Genomic DNA, 19,281 nt, shown 5'->3' on the forward strand with positions numbered 1-19,281 from the left:
GCCACCTTTCTGAAGCAGGGACACTTTTTTCAAGTGTTGAGAAAAAGTTTTAATATTTGATCAGATCCAAGATTTTGGTTTGATAGAACCAAATCATTCATTAGTATTTCAAGTTTTAAAACTCCAATGAATTACACTCATGATTATAAAAAACAAGGATACATAGAAAATAAAAGCAGGAAAATGTTCTGATTTAACCACAAGGCCTAGAATGATTTCATAAATAGCCATCTGTAAAATGAAATTTTGTTTCTGATTTAAAATAAAACATTTCTTTTAATTAAGTAGCATTCTTGTGGGCATTGGCACAAGTTAAAGGATAGAGATGATCGTCTCACATAAGAGAAATATAAATTTGGTAAAGAATGAAAAATGTTACCAGGATGTGTTGTTAGGGGACACTATCTTTTCTTTGAAGAGTCATACTCGAATCAGCAAGCACAATCAAAAGTGTTTCAGACTTTTTGCACATCCACTCCCTTTCAGTGAAATCACGTCAGTCATCCGAAGACATTTCAAGTATAATCCCTGCAGTCACAGTGAACCAGGTAAGTTCATGTTGGCAGTTCTCGGAGTCCCTCAGCCTTCAACGTATTACCGGCTCTCGTAGCTTTGTTAGCTGAAGCAGTGGGCCTGCCAGGTTTTTTCTTCCAAAAGCTTATAAAATTCATAGTTAAGAAAGGTCTATGAAAACTTAAAAACAAAGGAGATAGATTCAAAAGCAGCTGCTTATACAGTTTGATCGCAGTATTTCACTACAAGTCACGATGTCTTCGCAGCGGCTTCATACTTAAAAGATTTTGAAAGTTGATTGATTGTTCCCAAACTGCTACATAGTTTTATTTGATTAACCACGTATATTTTTTTTGCCAATATGTCTGGCTACCTATTTAAAGTTAGTGCGTTGCTGGCAGTATTAGAAAAACAGATTTTAAGGATTGGAATCAGATTTGGCAGGAAAGGATTCGGTTCCAAACTCAGAGGTGATCTTAAAATTTCATTTGACATAAAAAGAAAAACCTTTGCAGTCAGAAACAAAAGGCTGTACTTGCACTGAAAAAAGCGTTTTGGCTGCCAAACATGTTTATTTCCTTTGTTTTCACTCTATCACTGGTCCCTTTGAAGAATGGCCGTCAAGTGATATTATTTAAAAATATAAGAGCGCACACACATTTAATCAAGATCTTTATTTAGATGTGAAGTAAAATCTTACTCCTTTCAAGTAAAAAAAAAAAAAACACAGACATATTTTCAAAAGTTCATTGCAATAAAAGAATCTTTTGTCCTTCCTCTTGGCATTTTAAGGTTTTAACGAGTTGTTTATATATCTCAATGGCTTGAAAAGACAGATGTATTTTATGTAATCTTCCATGTAAGCTTTTTTCATTTCCCTTATAAATTACTTTTCCATATTTTAAAATGTAGTTATGTTTTCAGGGAAAAATGGCCAAAAAATATGAGCCGTTATTTGTTGGCCACCATGAACCTTTAGATAAAGTAGGTATAAATCACAGTAAGCAATAAAATTCCATCTTAAAAATAAACCACAACTTTATTGAAGAACTATCTATTAAAACTGTGTTGTCTCATTTTTGTTTTACCTGAACATTAACGTATGAGTTTCATTTGAGAGCCAATAGTTAACAACCCATGTTTCATATTCTAATTAACATAAAAGAGATCCGTTTCAATTAAAGAAAGCAAACTTCCTAAAGATTCAGTGATGAATGACTTTTATATTCTGTGAGCTACGGTCATAAATTACATATAACACAATGCGGGGGGAAAAAAGGAGTACAGAACAAAGATGCCAACCCCTGAAATACATAATTGAGCAATAATAATTTAAGTACATATGTCAGCTTGTGTGTGTAGCAGATTCAACCCACAGAAGCACAGACCTAACGAAATGGTTTCTTGCTTTGTAATCTCTATAAACCTTTCCTGCTGCTTTTAACTCTTATAGGTTTGAATACAAATCATATGTAAACCTTAACTTCATCTGGAGCTGGAGTCCAGAAGACAAACAGAAACAAAACAACTTCTGCAATGGGTTATAGGCACTAACAAACGCGTGCTTTGAAGGATGATGAAAAAGCTCTCGGAGTTAAAGGGGCATAGCTGAGTGGATTGCTGCGGTGGGTAATGAGATTCCTCTGGTTCAGAAGTACCTGATTGTAATGAAATAATCCAGCCCAATGTTTGCAATTAAGGTAATGTAAATTCTATTATTTGTGGGATATATTAAAAAGGCAATGTGAGAGCTCCCCCTATTGACTCACAATAATGCACAGTGTACCCTGAAATACACTTCCAACCATTCACCATCAATATAAAATTTCAGATGTTTAAGTGATATCAAAAATCATCAAATTTGACTACCTAATTTTATACTCATGGGTACTAACACCTAAAGATCTTTACTGTGATGGAATAAATTAACTGCAGAGTTGAGACTGGAACCCAGAGCCTGTCTCTAAGCCCCATTTTCTCTGCACTAAGGCATGGTGTCCAGCAGGTGATAACAATTCAAAAGTGAGGAAGAACTAGAGAGACCCAAGGGATCTAACTCCAACTTCCTCTGATCAAGGAAGACCCACAGAAACTAAGAGACCTGTGTGGATCACACAGCTTCTTACTAATAAATTCTTTCTAATAGAATGAAATCCTAGTTATGCGCTCTATAATTTCTACTCTGACAGCGTGTACTGTGTTGTTTTGGGCTGCAAATCTTTTGTTCTTTTGCAATTTAAAAATAATTGTTTTCAAAATATATATTTGTCTTCAAAAAATAGAAACTTAGGTTTCTGGAAGACATGAAGACATTCACTTTTTGGTGATACATATTTTCTGTGAATTAACTAGAACATGTATATTAATATGGTTATATTTACTTTCATATCTCCTACTCAAAATATTTATAAGATGACATGTGCAACTGCGCAAAATGGTAGGAAATTCTTAAATTGCAAAAAGAAGAAAATGTTATTTCTCTAATTTGTTCCCTGGTGAAAATATTTGTGATTAATTGGCTAACCTTGATATTATTGTTATTGTTCTATAATTTGTGAGATACTGATGAGATGTTGATTCCATTTAAGGCAAGAGCAGAGTTTCCCTACCACCCACCCCCAAACCTGAAGATATATGGAGATAGATTTGCAAATTGCACTCTGTTAACGCCTAGGACAAGGGTTGGGTTTTAGACATTTATTTTTATGCATCTATCTTTTCAGTGAACACAGTTGGAATGAACGCAGGGATTTGAATAAAAGCTTTTGATTTACCATTGCTTGATGCGGCTTCTACTAAAATGTGCTCAAAGGTGCCAGTACTGATTGCTGGACTCTAGGGGAATGCTTTTCAGAATCCCACCACCCTAATGTTTTATTTGCTACATGTCACTTTCAAAATGCTGAGGTACAGGACTTGTTACCAAATTACCTTTCTTTGTCCTAGAGGCTTAGTTAGCCTCTATGACTGTTGAAACAGGGCGTGTGAAGAGAAATTAAATGAAATTCTCGTTAAACTAGATATTGTGCTTGGTGATCTGAAGCAAAATTTTGTGTTCTCAAATAATTTGGTGCTAGAAGAGAATCACTTTCTCTCCTTGAAATGTTGACCCTAAGCCATGTAGTCTTCATATGTCTGTGATTGAAAATGTAAAGGTGACAGAAATGGGGCTATTTGTTTATCAACAGGAAATTTGTACATGGCTTTCCCCCACCCCTGGAGTTTCCTGTGTATTTTAAATTGTTCAGCTATCTGTTACCTTTATGATCTTTCCCCCCCAAATCCCACCCTACCCTGGCCTAATCCCCACCCTACCAGACAGAAACAGTCTCTAGAAGCTCAGTACAGGCAAAGAAAATTTATATATTTTATCAAGTTTGAGAATCAGATTATTGCATTCCACTCAAATTAGAAATCAGGTAGTTATATATCAGTTCCCTTTTTAATTTTGCCTTTCAAAGAAAGTTAAATAATTATGGTTAGAAAGTGCTTTTATTCACTTTCTCATAGACACAAATATTTTTTAACAGGTGCATGGAATGTCTTCCAACCTTGATGAACATGATGGGGGCAATGAAATATTACTTTTGCCTGCCACAGGTCTAACATCTTTAAGTTTGATATTTAATTTACCGCTTATGCTCTGCCTTTTATTTACCTGAACAAACGTTTTTGGAACAAACTTTTTTAGTCCCACTATTTTGTGGACCTTGAGTACTTCAGTTACTGGCTTCAACTTCAGGATTTCTGCAACTCTACTTGGAATTTCAACTTGGAAGTTGAAAATATGTCATATTAAGATAACTTTGATGATGGAACTCTTAGAATTAGGGGGGAAGAACTAATGGATGTTAGCACTTCTTTGTACCATGATATGGTAAGAATGAACAATCTCTTATGTGATCAAGAGGGTCAGGTCTGATGGCAGTTAGAGATGAAGGAGAAGCAAGAAAAAAGGTAGGTACTGGTCAAAAATATAAGAAATAAAAAGGGAAAGGAGACTTCCGTCAGTCATTTGCATAGTTATCTGGTCTTCATTGGGAAAAGCAATTGGCTTCACTCGTATTTCTTCCCTGTGGCTACAGATATCCTTGTATGAGTGAGTATATGAGAGGGAGGACTTTGGTGGGGGGCATGCACCACAGGCCCAGTAAGAAGTTTGGCCACTGAGAAGTAAGTTCTTTCATGGGACCCCATGTCCTAATTCCCAAACTTCAAGATAATTGTATTCAACTTCCAGGGTGGTTGTGAGAATTAAACAAGATAAGGCACATAAAATAACAAACAGGCAATACACTTTAACTATCATTTTCAGAAAAAATCAAACTAAGAATGAGTACCAGAAAAAGTTTAAGGGACTGACTAGGTTCTAAAAGAGAGTGAAGCACAATCTAACAGTGATGGTTTCAATTTAGAGTACAGTGATGGTTTCAATTTAGATAACCATTTCTAAAATGCCTCAGAGTAGGAACTCAAAGGGAGAAGCTACATGATAGTTTTCATAAATTTTCAAAAACACATTTGATAACATTTTACATTCATTTTGGATGAAAAATAAACTTTGATAAATTAGGATTAAAAAGATGCTTTAAATGTAGTTAAAATTTATAATTTATTGGTGAAATGAAGTATTGTCATTAATTTAGAAACATAACAGGAAGTGTTAATATCTCTGATATTTTTCCAGATTTATTGAGATATAATTAACATTGTGTAAGTATAACATGGTGTAAGTTTAAAGTGTACAAGTGATGATCTGATACATTTTTTATATTGTGAAGTGATTACACAGTAAAGTTAGTTAACGCATCTATCAGCCCACATCTCACATTATTTAATACTACTCTTGAGGAGTTATTAATCCAGTTGGGCCAGATTATAAACTATTAAGAATAATTTGCCTATATATTATAGATATATAATTCTACATATATATATAAAATTATGTATACAAGGTATATATGATACAAATCTGGAAAATCCAAGATAGTCTACTAAAAAATTAGTTATGATTAAAAAAACCACAATGCCGGGACGCCTGGGTGGCTCAGTCGGTTAAGCAGCTGCCTTCGGCTCAGGTCATGATCCCAGTGTCCTGGGATCGAGTCCCACATCGGGCTCCTTGCTCAGCAGGGAGCCTGCTTCTCCCTCTGCCTCTGCCTGCCATTCTGCCTGCCTGTGCTCGCTCTCTCTCCCCCTCTCTCTCTGATAAATAAATAAAATCTTTAAAAAACCCCAAAAACCACAATGCCATTTTTTAAAAACTGAAGCATAGTTGACATACACTATTACAAACTGATGTATAACATAGGAATTCCACAATTATGTACATTACAAAATGCTCACCATAAAGGATAGCTATTGGTGACCAAAGTTATTAAATATGATATTGACTATATTCTTTATGCTGTACTTTTCATCCTTGAGAGTTCTTTATTTTATAACTGGAAGTCTGTGCCTCTGAATCCCCTTCCTCCATTTTGGCCACTCATCCACCCCCACTCTTCTGGCGACCACCATTTGTTCCCTGTATTTGAGTTTGTTTCTGTTTTCTCTTTCTTTGTTTGTTTGTTTTGGCTCTTTAGATTCCACATATAAGTGAAATCATATGGTATTTGTCTTTCTCTGCCTGACTTGTTTCACTTAGCATAATACCCTCTAGGTCTATCCATGTTGTCTTGAATGACGGACTTCATTCTTTTTATGGCTCAGTAATATTCCTTGTATACCTGTATCACAACTTCCTTATTCATTTCTCTATCCATGGACACTTGTTGTTTCCATATCTTGGCTATTGTAAATAATGTTGCAGTAACATAGAGGTCTACATATCTTTTCAAATTAGTGTTTTCATTTGCTTTAGGTAAATATCTAGAAGTGGAATTACTGGGTTGTACAGTACTCTATTTTTAATTTTTTGAGGAAACTCCACTCTGTTTTTTGTCATGGCTATATCACCTGATAATTAGTAATGCAGATTACCTTTTCATGTGTCTATGGCTATCTGTATGTTTTCTTTGGAAAAATGTCTATTTAGGTCTCTACCCATCTCAAATTAGACTATTTGTTTTTGATGTTGAGTTGTAGAGGTTCTTTATATATTTTGAATACTAACTCCTTATTGATTATATCATTTGAAAATGTGTTTGCCTATTTAGCAGGATTCCTTTTTGTTTTGTTATGGTTTCCTTTCCTGTGCAAAAGCTTTAGAATTTGATGTAGTTCCAGTTGTTTATTTTTAGTTTTTTTTATATAATTTTTTATTTTTTATAAACATATATTTTTATCCCCAGGGGTACAGGTCTGTGAATCACCAGGTTTACACACTTCACAGCACTCACCAAAGCACATACCCTCCCCAATGTCCATAATCCCACCCCCTTCTCCCAAACCCCCTCCCCCCAGCAACCCTCAGTTTGTTTTGTGAGATTAAGAGTCACTTATGGTTTGTCTCCCTCCCAATCCCATCTTGTTTCATTGATTCTTCTTCTACCCACTTAAACCCCCATGTTGCATCACCACTTCCTCATATCAGGGAGATCATATGATAGTTGTCTTTCTCCACTTGACTTATTTCGCTAAGCATGATACGCTCTAGTTCCATCCATGTTGTCGCAAATGGCAAGATTTCATTTCTTTTGATGGCTGCATAGTATTCCATTGTGTATATATACCACATCTTCTTGATCCATTCATCTGTTGATGGACAGCTAGGTTCTTTCCATAGTTTGGCTATTGTGGACATTGCTGCTATAAACATTCGGGTGCACGTGCCCCTTTGGATCACTACGTTTGTATCTTTAGGGTAAATACCCAATAGTGCAATTGCTGGGTCATAGGGCAGTTCTATTTTCAACATTTTGAGGAACCTCCATGCTGTTTTCCAGAGTGGCTACACCAGCTTGCATTCCCACCAACAGTGTAGGAGGGTTCCCCTTTCTCCGCATCCTCGCCAGCATCTGTCATTTCCTGACTTGTTGATTTTAGCCATTCTGACTGGTGTGAGGTGATATCGCATCGTGGTTTTGATTTGTATTTCCCTGATGCTGAGTGATATGGAGCACTTTTTCATGTGTCTGTTGGCTATCTGGATGTCTTCTTTGCAGAAATGTCTGTTCATGTCCTCTGCCCATTTCTTGATTGGATTATTTGTTCTTTGGGTGTTGAGTTTGCTAAGTTCTTTATAGATTCTGGACACTAGTCCTTTATCTGATATGTCGTTTGCAAATATCTTCTCCCATTCTGTCAGTTGTCTTTTGATTTTGTTAACTGTTTCCTTTGCTGTGCAAAAGCTTTTGATCTTGATGAAATCCCAATAGCTCATTGTTGCCCTTGCTTCCCTTGCCTTTGGCGTTGTTCCTAGGAAGATGTTGCTGTGGCTGAGGTCGAAGAGGTTGCTGCCTGTGTTCTCCTCAAGGATTTTGATGGATTCCTTTCACACATTGAGGTCCTTCATCCATTTTGAGTCTATTTTTGTGTGTGGTGTAAGGAAATGGTCCAATTTCATTTTTCTGCATGTGGCTGTCCAATTTTCCCAGCACCATTTATTGAAGAGGCTGTCTTTTTTTCCATTGGACATTCTTTCCTATTTTTAGTTTTGATTCCCTTGTCCATGGGAGATAGATCCAGAAAAATACTGATAAGACTGATGTCCAAGAGTTTACTGCCTATGTTATCTTTTAGGAGTTTTATGGTTTTAGGCCTTATATTTAGGTCTTTAGTCCATTTTGAGTTTATTTTTGTGTATGGTGTAAGAAAGTGGTCCAGTTTCATTCTTGTGCATATAGCTGCACATTTGTTGAAGAGACTGTCTTTTCCCTGCTATGTATTCTTGCCTGCTATGTCATAGATTAATTGACCATTTAAGTGTGGGTTTACATCTGGGCTCTCTCTTCTGTTCCACCATGTGTCTATTTTGGGGCCAATACCATACTATTGATTACTGTAGCTTTATAGTATAATTTGAAATCTGGAATTGGGATGCCTTCAGCTTTGTTCTTCTGTTTTTAAGACTGCTTTGGCTGGTCAGGTCTTTTGTGCTTCCATACAAATTTTTGGTTTATTTTTTCTATTTATGTGAAAAATACAAATGACATTTTGATAAGGATTGCAGTGAATATGTAGATTGTTTTGGGTAATATAGACATTTCGACAATATTAATTCTTCTAGTCCATGAGTGCAGTATATCTTTCTATTTATTTGTGACATCTTCAATTTCTTTCAACAATGTCTTATAGTTTTTAGAATACAGGTCCTTCCAGGCAAAATCATAAAAATGAAATATTATAAAATGTATATTTCCATCTTTGGAAGATTAAACTAGCATTTAGGTAGCTTCCTGAAGAAATAACAAAATCTAGTAAAAATGATTCTAAATTCGTAGGTAAAAGTAACTGCACACCATACTTAAACCCCTTAGATCAGATAACTGGAAAATTGGCATATTATAAAAATGGAAAAAATAAAACTTAGATGAGAAAAAGTCATCTTTGTATTCTCTACTACTCTATCTTTTCAACTATATCCCTATTCTTGATCCTAAACTTTGGGAAATATTTTCATTCAGATAACCTCATTATTTTTATTTTGTTTTGTTTTGTTTTTGTTTTCTTAAAAAACACATTCAACTCTGATTCATTGTATAGAGTGGGGTATACAATGATAATACATGAATTCTTTGATATTGGAAATTCCTCTGAAAGACAATTACAAGTTGAGTAGTACAAGTACAAGTAGAGTTGCAATGGAAGTTATAATTTATGCCAAGAGATAGTGAATGTTTTATTCCTACTCAAAAGTTTAAGAATAATGGTCTTAGGGAGATTTTAAATCTGTAGCTTTGAATAGATGTTGATTATTAACTGCTGCAATCGCCCCCAACCCTGTCACCCTTCCATCAGATTTCCCACTACCTACACACAAAATTTAGGCTGAAAGATAAAAATCCTCAAGAGTAGATGGAAAAATGCCTTGGTTTTTGTGATAAGGTGATACATTCTTATAAATTATGTGGAAGTCAGAACATGTAATAGACTTCATTTTGAGTTCCAGATATACTTCTAAAAAAGCAAATTCATAGTTGAACATAAGAAAAATATTTACAGTAAAATGAACCTTAAACATGGAAAAACTATGCCTTCATATTTATGATTTAAACAACATAGCACAAGTAAAAACTTGATTTAGCAAACTTTTTCTTATCTCTTGAAATATTAATATAAAACTGCCTCTAGATGTTTTTAAGAATAAATAGAGCCTTATTAAATTATTTGCATGGATAGTTTCTGGACTTTCATTTCTGACAATAAGCAGATCAGATATCCTCAAACACACACATACACACACACACCAAACTTCCTTATACAAAAATTCTAAAAATGCTGGATAAAATTTAACAAAACCCATCTTTTTAAATGCTTAACTATTCTGGCAAGAAATAAAGGAGGCAGATTCATAGAAGCCAAAAAGAACAACCAAGCATAAATCCAGAGATCTATTATAGCACTAAATTGGACCGTTGCCCAGGGGGACATCTGCCAGGCCCTGGTCCCCCAAAGCTTTCTTTAAATGAACCACTTGAACAGGGCTATAGGTGGTAAGGCCTAAGGACTAATCAAGATAGGAAGTTTAATTATAATCATCCTCATGTTACCAGAACCTTCCAAAGGTAACATCTTTAGTAAAGAATAAACTATAAAAAGTACCACAACAAAAGAAAAAAACTAGAAAATTTGGCTGCAGATAGAAGGGGAAGAAAAGCTTTTCTTGAGAATTTATAACCACAGGCAAGGCATTATGTGGGTTTTGGGCCAGGAATCATTCTATTTGTGTGGTCTAAACACTCCAAGATAAAAATTTGGTATAAACTGATCCTGGGTTGCTAGTGCCTCTAGCCTCCTGGAGAAAGCAAACAGTTATTTTCTTTGGGGAAGTGCATGTTTGTCTGGGCCACAAAAAGTACCCCTATAAAGTGTTACAAATATGAGGTCTCAATTCAAAATCTATAAAGTGGACCAAGTCTACATATGTACTTATTATGAAATAGGTAAGCTCAATGCATTTGAAAAAAAGAAAGGTAGAAATAGTATAACAAAGGAATAGCAGACAATCCCAAATATTCAGGAATACTTGGGGCAAAAACAACTAATAGAATCTCTATAAATGAAAAATAAAATAATTTATCATGCGAACACAACCTAAATAAAATGTTTGACATAGCTGAAGCGAGTTGTCACAGATGGGAAGATGCATAAGAAATAATCCAATTTGGGGACGCCTGGGTGGCTCAGTTGGTTAAGCAGCTGCCTTCGGCTCAGGTCATGATCCCAGCATCCTGGGATCGAGTCCCACATCGGGCTCCTTGCTCCGCAGGGAGCCTGCTTCTCCCTCTGCCTCTGCCTTCCACTCTGTCTGCCTGTGCTCACTCTCACTCTCTCTCTCTCTCTCTGACAAATAAATAAATAAAATCTTAAAAAAAAAAAAAAAGAAAAGAAATAATCCAATTTGTAGAACACAGATAGGAAATATTAACAGCAAGTTAAGAAAAAAACATGTAAGGTCCAGTAAGAATGTGGAACACATAACTATGGAGCTCTAGAATGAGACAGTGGGGAACATATGGGAAAGGCAATATGTAAAGAGACAGAACTTTCCAGAATTGATTTTAAAAAATTCCGATTGAGACAATTCAGTAAATCCCAAGAAGGATGTATAAAAAGGAATCCACAGTTGGCCAAATTCTAGTAAAATATAGACCTGCAAGACAAAAAGTACTGAGAAGAAAGAGATTACTTTTGAAGGAATGCAAACTAGGCTGATTTCTCAATAGGAAGTAAAATATCTAAATACTGCATTATCATTGAAAAGAGCCAGAAAAATATTTTACATCCAAACTAAGGAAACTTACTACCAACCAGTGCTCTCTAAAGGAACATCTAAAGAACAAACTTCAAGAAGAACAAAAATGTTTCCAAAAGAAAAGTTTGTGGGGCAAATAGGAATGGTGAGCAAAGAAAGTGATAAATGTGAGGGTGAGCTATACAGAATTTGATTATATATAATAATTGTAACATCCATGACGTTAAAAAACATAGAACTAAAATAATAACAGTAAAGAATGACATGTAAATTGGATAAAAGGGGTTTAGAATGCGTTCTAAATTTTTAGAATGCTTGGAAGGAGTAAATCACATGGTTTAAATGTGGACTTTATTAAGGCAAGTATTAATTTTAAAATTTCTCAAGTAAACACTAATAGGATAAAAAAGAGCATAGAATGTCTGAACTACTAGACAGAAGATACATATATGCATGTAAGAATATACAAACAAATAAACCAAAAAAGACTTACAGCAAGGTTAGGAACTAAAGGGGCACCTGGGTGGCTCAGTGGGTTAAAGTCTCTGCCTTCAGCTCAGGTCATGATCTTAGGGTCCTGAGATCAAGCCCCACATCAGGCTCCCTCCAGGGAGCCTGCTTCCTCCCTTCTCCTGCCTCTCTGCCTACTTCTGATCTGTCTGTCAAATAAATAAATAAAATCTTTTAAAAAATTAAAAAACTAAAAACCTATTAAAAAAAAGTTAGGAAACAGTTAACAAAATCAAAAGACAACTGACAGAATGGGAGAAGATATTTGCAAACGACATATCAGATAAAGGACTAGTGTCCAGAATCTATAAAGAACTTAGCAAACTCAACACCCAAAGAACAAATAATCCAATCAAGAAATGGGCAGAGGACATGAACAGACATTTCTGCAAAGAAGACATCCAGATAGCCAACAGACACATGAAAAAGTGCTCCATATCACTCAGCATCAGGGAAATACAAATCAAAACCACGATGCGATATCACCTCACACCAGTCAGAATGGCTAAAATCAACAAGTCAGGAAATGACAGATGCTGGCAAGGATGCGGAGAAAGGGGAACCCTCCTACACTGTTGGTGGGAATGCAAGCTGGTGCAGCCACTCTGGAAAACAGCATGGAGGTTCCTCAAAATGTTGAAAATAGAACTGCCCTATGACCCAGCAATTGCACTATTGGGTATTTACCCTAAAGATACAAACATAGTGATCCAAAGGGGCACGTGCACCCGAATGTTTATAGCAGCAATGTCCACAATAGCCAAACTATGGAAAGAACCTAGCTGTCCATCAACAGATGAATGGATCAAGAAGATGTGGTATATATACACAATGGAATACTATGCAGCCATCAAAAGAAATGAAATCTTGCCATTTGCGACAACATGGATGGAACTAGAGCGTATCATGCTTAGCGAAAGAGGAACTAAAAAAGGATTTAATTTACAGTACGGATTAAAAAGCTAAGAGTATTTTGCCAGTGAGTTTGAATACTTCATTGAAATTTCTGGTGAATTTATATAATTAGCTAAAACTCTGTATATTTTTAAACGCCTCTAATGAGTCCTATTGTATAAGAAAATTAACGTCATTTAAAATCTTCCCAGTAGAGGGTTGCCTGGGTGGCTTGGTTGGTTAAGTATCTGCCTTCTGCTCAGATCGCTATCGCAAGTCCCCTTGTCAGGCTCCCTGCTTGTCAGGGAGTCTTGCTTCTCCTTCTCCCTCTGCCCCTTCTACAGTTCCTGCTCTCTTATAATCTCTCTAAAATAAACGAATAACATCTTTAAAAAAAATTCTTCCCGGTGGAGAAAAACCCGGTACAGTGTCATTTTAATCATGAGTTTTATCAAATATTCAAAGGAGAGAATTATTTCTACCAACTCTTCAGAGACCAAATTGAGAGAACACTCCCTACACTCCCTAACTTCTTTTGTAAGGAACTGACTTGATCCAAAAAAGCAGAAAAGAAAGTAAGGGAAAATTATAGGACATTGCCAATGGTGACCAGAGAGGGGAAAATAAAAACAAAAAATTAGCATATGAAGTTTATAATGTATAGTCTCTATTACGACCAATTGGATTTATCTCAGCAAAGCAATGTTAATATGGTAGAAAATTATTTAATGTAATTTATCACTTCAATGGATTAAAAAAATTTGTTTCTCTCTCACATTTAGAATCAACATTCAACAAAATTCTGTATCATTCCTATTTTAAGATAAAAGATAAACTAAAATCTCTTCACACACTTTCTCAAACTGATAAATATAATATCTAAAAATATCCTATAGTAAACATCACTAAAGATGACATGCTAAACAATCTAGTTTAACATCAAGAGCAAAACAAGGGGCAACTGGATGGCATAGTCAGGTGAGCCTCTGACTTGATTTCAGCCCTGGTCATGATCTCATGGTCCCGAGATGAAGGGCACCCTCTTACCTTTGGTTGGGCTCTGGGTTCCCTGCTCAGCAAAGGTGGGGATGGGGGAGTGTCTGCTTGAGATTTTCTCTCTCCATCTCCCTATCTCCCTCTGCCTCTCTCCTCAGTGCTCTCTTACGTGCTCTCTCTCTAAAATAAGTAAATAAATCTTTTTTAAAAAAGAGCAAAATAAGAATGCTTGCTGTGATCACTTTTAGTCAACACTGGAGTTTAAGACCTCATAAATATAATTAGGTGAGAAAAATAAATAAAATACCAGAGTTGGAATATAAATAGTAAATTCTCATTATTGTCATATAATATGATCATCTACCTAGAAAATCCTAAATAATTTACAGAATTAACTTTTGCTGACATAATTTTATTTCTATATACCAGCAACAAAATAGGATGAAATTTTAAAGATAATATTAGTTATCATAAAATATAATGTACTTAAGAACCAATGAAAAATATGTAGAACCATTATGGAGAAAATGATAAACTTTAATATAAGACTTTAAAGAAAAGGTTAATAGACATACTATACTTATTGGGAGGAAGACTAAATATTTTGAAGACTATCAATTCTCACCAAACAATCAAGATAATTAAGTTAATTCCAATTAAAGTCCCAAGGTGACTTAAAAATATATGTGGAGGAGCAAAAGACAAGTATAGTCTAGATTGTCCTCATGAAGGACTAATAGATATCATTACTTACAGTAAAGGATGTATAATTTAATTGTGATGTCATGTAAGGATAAACACAGTGCCATATGACAAAGGACAGACCCCTCCCTGGACTTGTGTGTACTTGGGAACTTCACATGCGACTAAGATTGGACAGCAGATTGGCTGAGGAAAAGGTTTAACCAGTGGAACAAGTCCAGTGGGTTATCCATATGTAAGAAAAACTAAATAAGATTCTTGACTTATGACATAAATAAAAGCAAATCCCAGATGATTATAAATATATAGTTAATGAAATACAAAGTTTTGAAGATAACTTTTAGGAGATAATATTAGTGAAAATCATGGTAATGTTGAAACAAGGGAGAATTCCTTAAATAAGACACATAAAGCACAAACTAAAAAGGAAAAGATTAGCAAATTAAATAGTGTTAAAACTGGATATTCTATTATCAAAACACATCAAAAAGAAAGTGGGAAGACAAGACACAAATTAAATAAAAATACACAATATTTTTATTTGCCAAAAGTTGGGTATCCAGAATATACATAGAATTCCTACATATTGATATTTATTTATTTATTTATTTAGAATGGCGGGGAGGGACAGAGGGAGAAGGATGGAGAGAATCTTAAGCAGGTTCCACACCCATCAAGGTGTCCCATCCAGGGCTCAATCTCACAAACATGAGATCAGACACTGACCTGAAATCAAGAGTCTGACACTTAACCAAGATAACCACCCAGGCACCCCCAGACTGACTTTTTAGAAAGGCAAATAACCAGGTAGCACCAAGAGGAAAGACTTGAACAAATACTTTGTAGGCAAACAAAATCAGGACAATAAACATAGGAAAAGATGCTCATCTCATTAGTATTCAGGCAATCCTATTGAGAACAATGGCAAAATTTTATACCCATTAGAAAGGGTGTAAAATTTTCAAGTGTCAGACAATACCAAGGCATAGTGAGCACTGAGAACTCTTATAAATTGCTGATGGGAAAATAAATGCAACAACCTTAGAAGTCTGGCATTTAGTAATGGAATTTAAAATGTGCATACTCGGGGTGCCTGGATGGCTCAGGGGGTTAATGCCTCTGCCTTCGGCTCAGGTCATGGTCCCAGGGTCCTGGGATTGAGCCCGACATCGGGCTCTCTGCTCAGTGGGGAGCCTGCTTCCCCCTTTCTCTCTCTGCCTGCCTCTCTGTGTACTTATAATCTCTGTCAAATAAATAAATAAAATCTTAAAAAAAAATAAAATAAAATGTGCATACTCTGGGAGCATTTTCGCTGATGTATAAACACTTTTACATGTACACAGAAGTCATGTACACAAAATTCTTATCATCATTGGTTATAGTTCTAAAAACCTGAAAACCACCCAAATGCTATTAAAAGAAAGATAAATATAAAAAACACCAAGCAATATTTTTGGGGAGGATCCATACATATGTGATAAAACCATAAAAGAGCACAAGGGTGATAGTTTTAAAATGCAGAGAATTACAGTGAAATCTTTCAGGGGTATCTGTGGAACTTCAAAGTGGTAGTGATATTCTACTTCCCAAGAAGGGTGGCAGATTTTAACATCTGCATATACTTCATATGTAATTTTCCTATGTAAAAATTTTATAATAGCTTTTTTGAGAAAAACTCTGAGCATCTGTCGGCTTTCACGAAAAGTAGCAACACATGGTTTCTAAAAGCTTAACTCTACATGTGGGAGGGTGGCTAAATAAATCCTTGCAAAAGTAGCATATCTTACATTGTAAAGTGGAATCGAAATTATTTTACATATGCTTATGATTTGAAAAGATTTACATTCATCATTTTTGGTAAAAGTACTAGTAGATCTATTGCCTTACTCTTTAAAAAAAATCAAATAAAACCATGGATTTCCTTGTGTATGTACGACAGACATTTGGAAGCAGTCCCTGATTCTAAAGATGATAAACCGCACAGCATGGATATTGTCTGATTACTCACACAGGGTCTCTAACCCAGCATCGCATCCTGCCTCTGGGGACAAAAGTTGGGGTTGACCCATGGCAACACTATTCTGTGTTGATTTTGTGTTTCTACAGGTATTTCTCTTACTGAAATTCAATACATAGGAAGTGGAAACTGCATTGTCATAATGATATGTTTCTATCATTGTTACTCTGATAGAGAGGTTTTGGGCGGGGGGGGGTTGAACGGTAAGAATAATGTCACAAAGTAATTGGTTTTCACGTACACACAATGGAATGTAGGTACAACTTTATTGTTTAATCGAATAGGTGGAAAGTTGATAGCTCTTATTCAGGCTTAAACAAGGACTCCCGTTCAATGCACTAAGCTAGTTTGGCTGTTAGCATAGGCAAACAAAGAAGGAGAATGTGACTAGGGCATTGGATCTCCAATAAACTAAAGCACATCTAGCAAAAACCCTCTCCATAGGGATTTTAAAACTTCTGGTACATGCTGAGGTAGGACCAGGCTCCTTCCCCTGGCAGTCTGTGAGTGTCTTGAAAAACAAAATGTCCATGATAAGTAACCAGATACATCATTATACACCTGTTCGAACAAAAAGTACTGTATGCTGACTGTCAGAAAGAGTAGGAAGTAGGGACTGGATGCTTCAAGAGATTGGGTAATAATGAAGAAAAAGGCATCCTTTCAGCTCAGAGGACAGTAGCTGATTTTATTCCAGACAATGCTGGGAGATGCTGGAGCTGGAACTCATTCATACCTGATGACTAACAAGGGCCTTATACAGGCCATCAGATGGTATCGGTATCAGTTTAGAATCTGATGGAAAGCTGTCCGCACAGTCAAAGTTGGTATGAAGTATCATGATACATGGTAACCAGCCTCAGTTCAGAAATCTCTGCTCCTCTCCAAAATCAGAAATTAGTCCAGATCTCAATTTTGCTCCAGCTGAAAGAAAAACACGTTATCAATTTCATTTCTATTTTGAGTTGCCAGATCTACCAAACAAAAATTTGAATTTGAATTTCAGAAAAACAAAGAGTATGTTTATAGTATAAGGATGTCCTTTGAAATATTGAGAACTTACTTATACTAAACAATTATATATTTTTATTTTGGGATCTTGTATTTTAGCTGGTAACCTTTACCCCATATTCTTCCTAAAGTTCCAAATTTTTTGCAACAGTTCATCTATAGTGAATTTTTAAAAAAAATCAATATGGGGATTGATGACTCTGAGTTTAGCTCGGACCTGAGGAATTCTAAATATCTAAAAGAATCAGATCATGCAGGTTTAATTGTTATGGGTCAGGGCTATTCATTCTAAGAGAAAAGAAGTCTCTAGGTTAGCCAACTTGGCTAGTGAATGTTTGGATCTTTGCCTGGTGGTGCCTCATTGATTCTTCTTGGCTTGATTTGCATAGGAATAAAGAAGTCAGAGGAAATGGTGAAAGGCAATAGGCTTTGTGAGATACTTAGATTCTGTTTTACCCGTGTGATTAAAAGAAGCTGGTCTTCCTGAAAAAGACACTCTTTTTTTGTTGTTTGTTTTTTAGGGAAGCCAACATCAAGAGGTGAATGCCAAGTGTTGAAGCTGCCCTAAGAAACTGCTCGAGCAAAGTATCTGGTCCACCTGTTCCCTCTGCCCGGAACACTGCTCCTCCAGATATCCATGCTGTTCACTCATTTACTTCAAGTTTTCACCCACTTTCCATCTTCTGTACCAGGCTCTCCCTGCCCACCCTGTTGAAAACTCCAAACCATCATTCTTCCTCACCCTCCTCCCTACCACAGGACGACCAACACCCTTCATGCTGTTGAACAAACTTTTTTTTATAGCTCTTATCACCTTTTAACACACATGTAATTTCCTTATTTATCATGTTCTGCTGTCTCCCTCACTCCACCAGAAGGTAAGTCTCAGAGGTCATGGACCTTAGTTTATTATGTTCTAAATATCTGTCATGAGCACATAGAAGAGTACCTGGGAGTTAGTCCTCAAAAATATGTTCTGGATGAATGGATCTATTTATAAAGGGAACAATCTTTTATAAATCAGATTTTTGGAATCAAAACTTCCTGTAACCTAAATCTGTAAACATCATTATGACTTTGCCTATTAAAATGGACGGGGTGCCTGGGTGGCTCAGTGGGTTAAAGCCTCTGCCTTTAGCTCAGGTCATGATCCCAGGGTCCTGGGATCAAGCCCTGCATCAGGCTCTCTGCTCAGCAGGGAGCCTTCCTCCTCCTCCTCCTCTCTCTCTCTCTCTCTGCCTGCCTTTCTGCCTACTTGTGATCTCTGTCAAATAAATAAATAAAATATTAAAAAAATAAATAAATAAAATGGACTAAAAGGGGTGCGTGGGTGGCTTAGTCGATTAAGCATCTGCCTTTGGCTCAAGTCATGATCTTAGGGTCCTGGGATTGAGTCCTGCTGAACAGGGAGCCTGCCACTCCCTCTCCCTCTGCTGCTCCCCCTGCTTGTGCTCTCTCTCTCTCTCTCTGTCAAATAAATAAACACAATCTTTTAAAAATAAAATAAAATAAAATAAAATGGACTCAAAAACAAAAGCTCTAAGTCAGCAATAGGTGTATGATTCTAATCATAATACAGATATCACAGTAATACATTCTTAAAAGTGGATCAGAACAGATTCTTCTGATTGTGTTCTCAACAAAATCCACATATAATAAAACTGTAACTCTTTGAGATCATTGGGAAATGAAACATTCTAGTGATAGATACCAATGTTTGACCTTAAAATATTTGTAATATATGTTGCCATATATTCATAAATGCTATAATCTTGAATAT

Source organism: Mustela lutreola, chromosome 6 (assembly GCF_030435805.1).
Source record: "Mustela lutreola isolate mMusLut2 chromosome 6, mMusLut2.pri, whole genome shotgun sequence".
NCBI lineage: Eukaryota > Metazoa > Chordata > Mammalia > Carnivora > Mustelidae > Mustela > Mustela lutreola.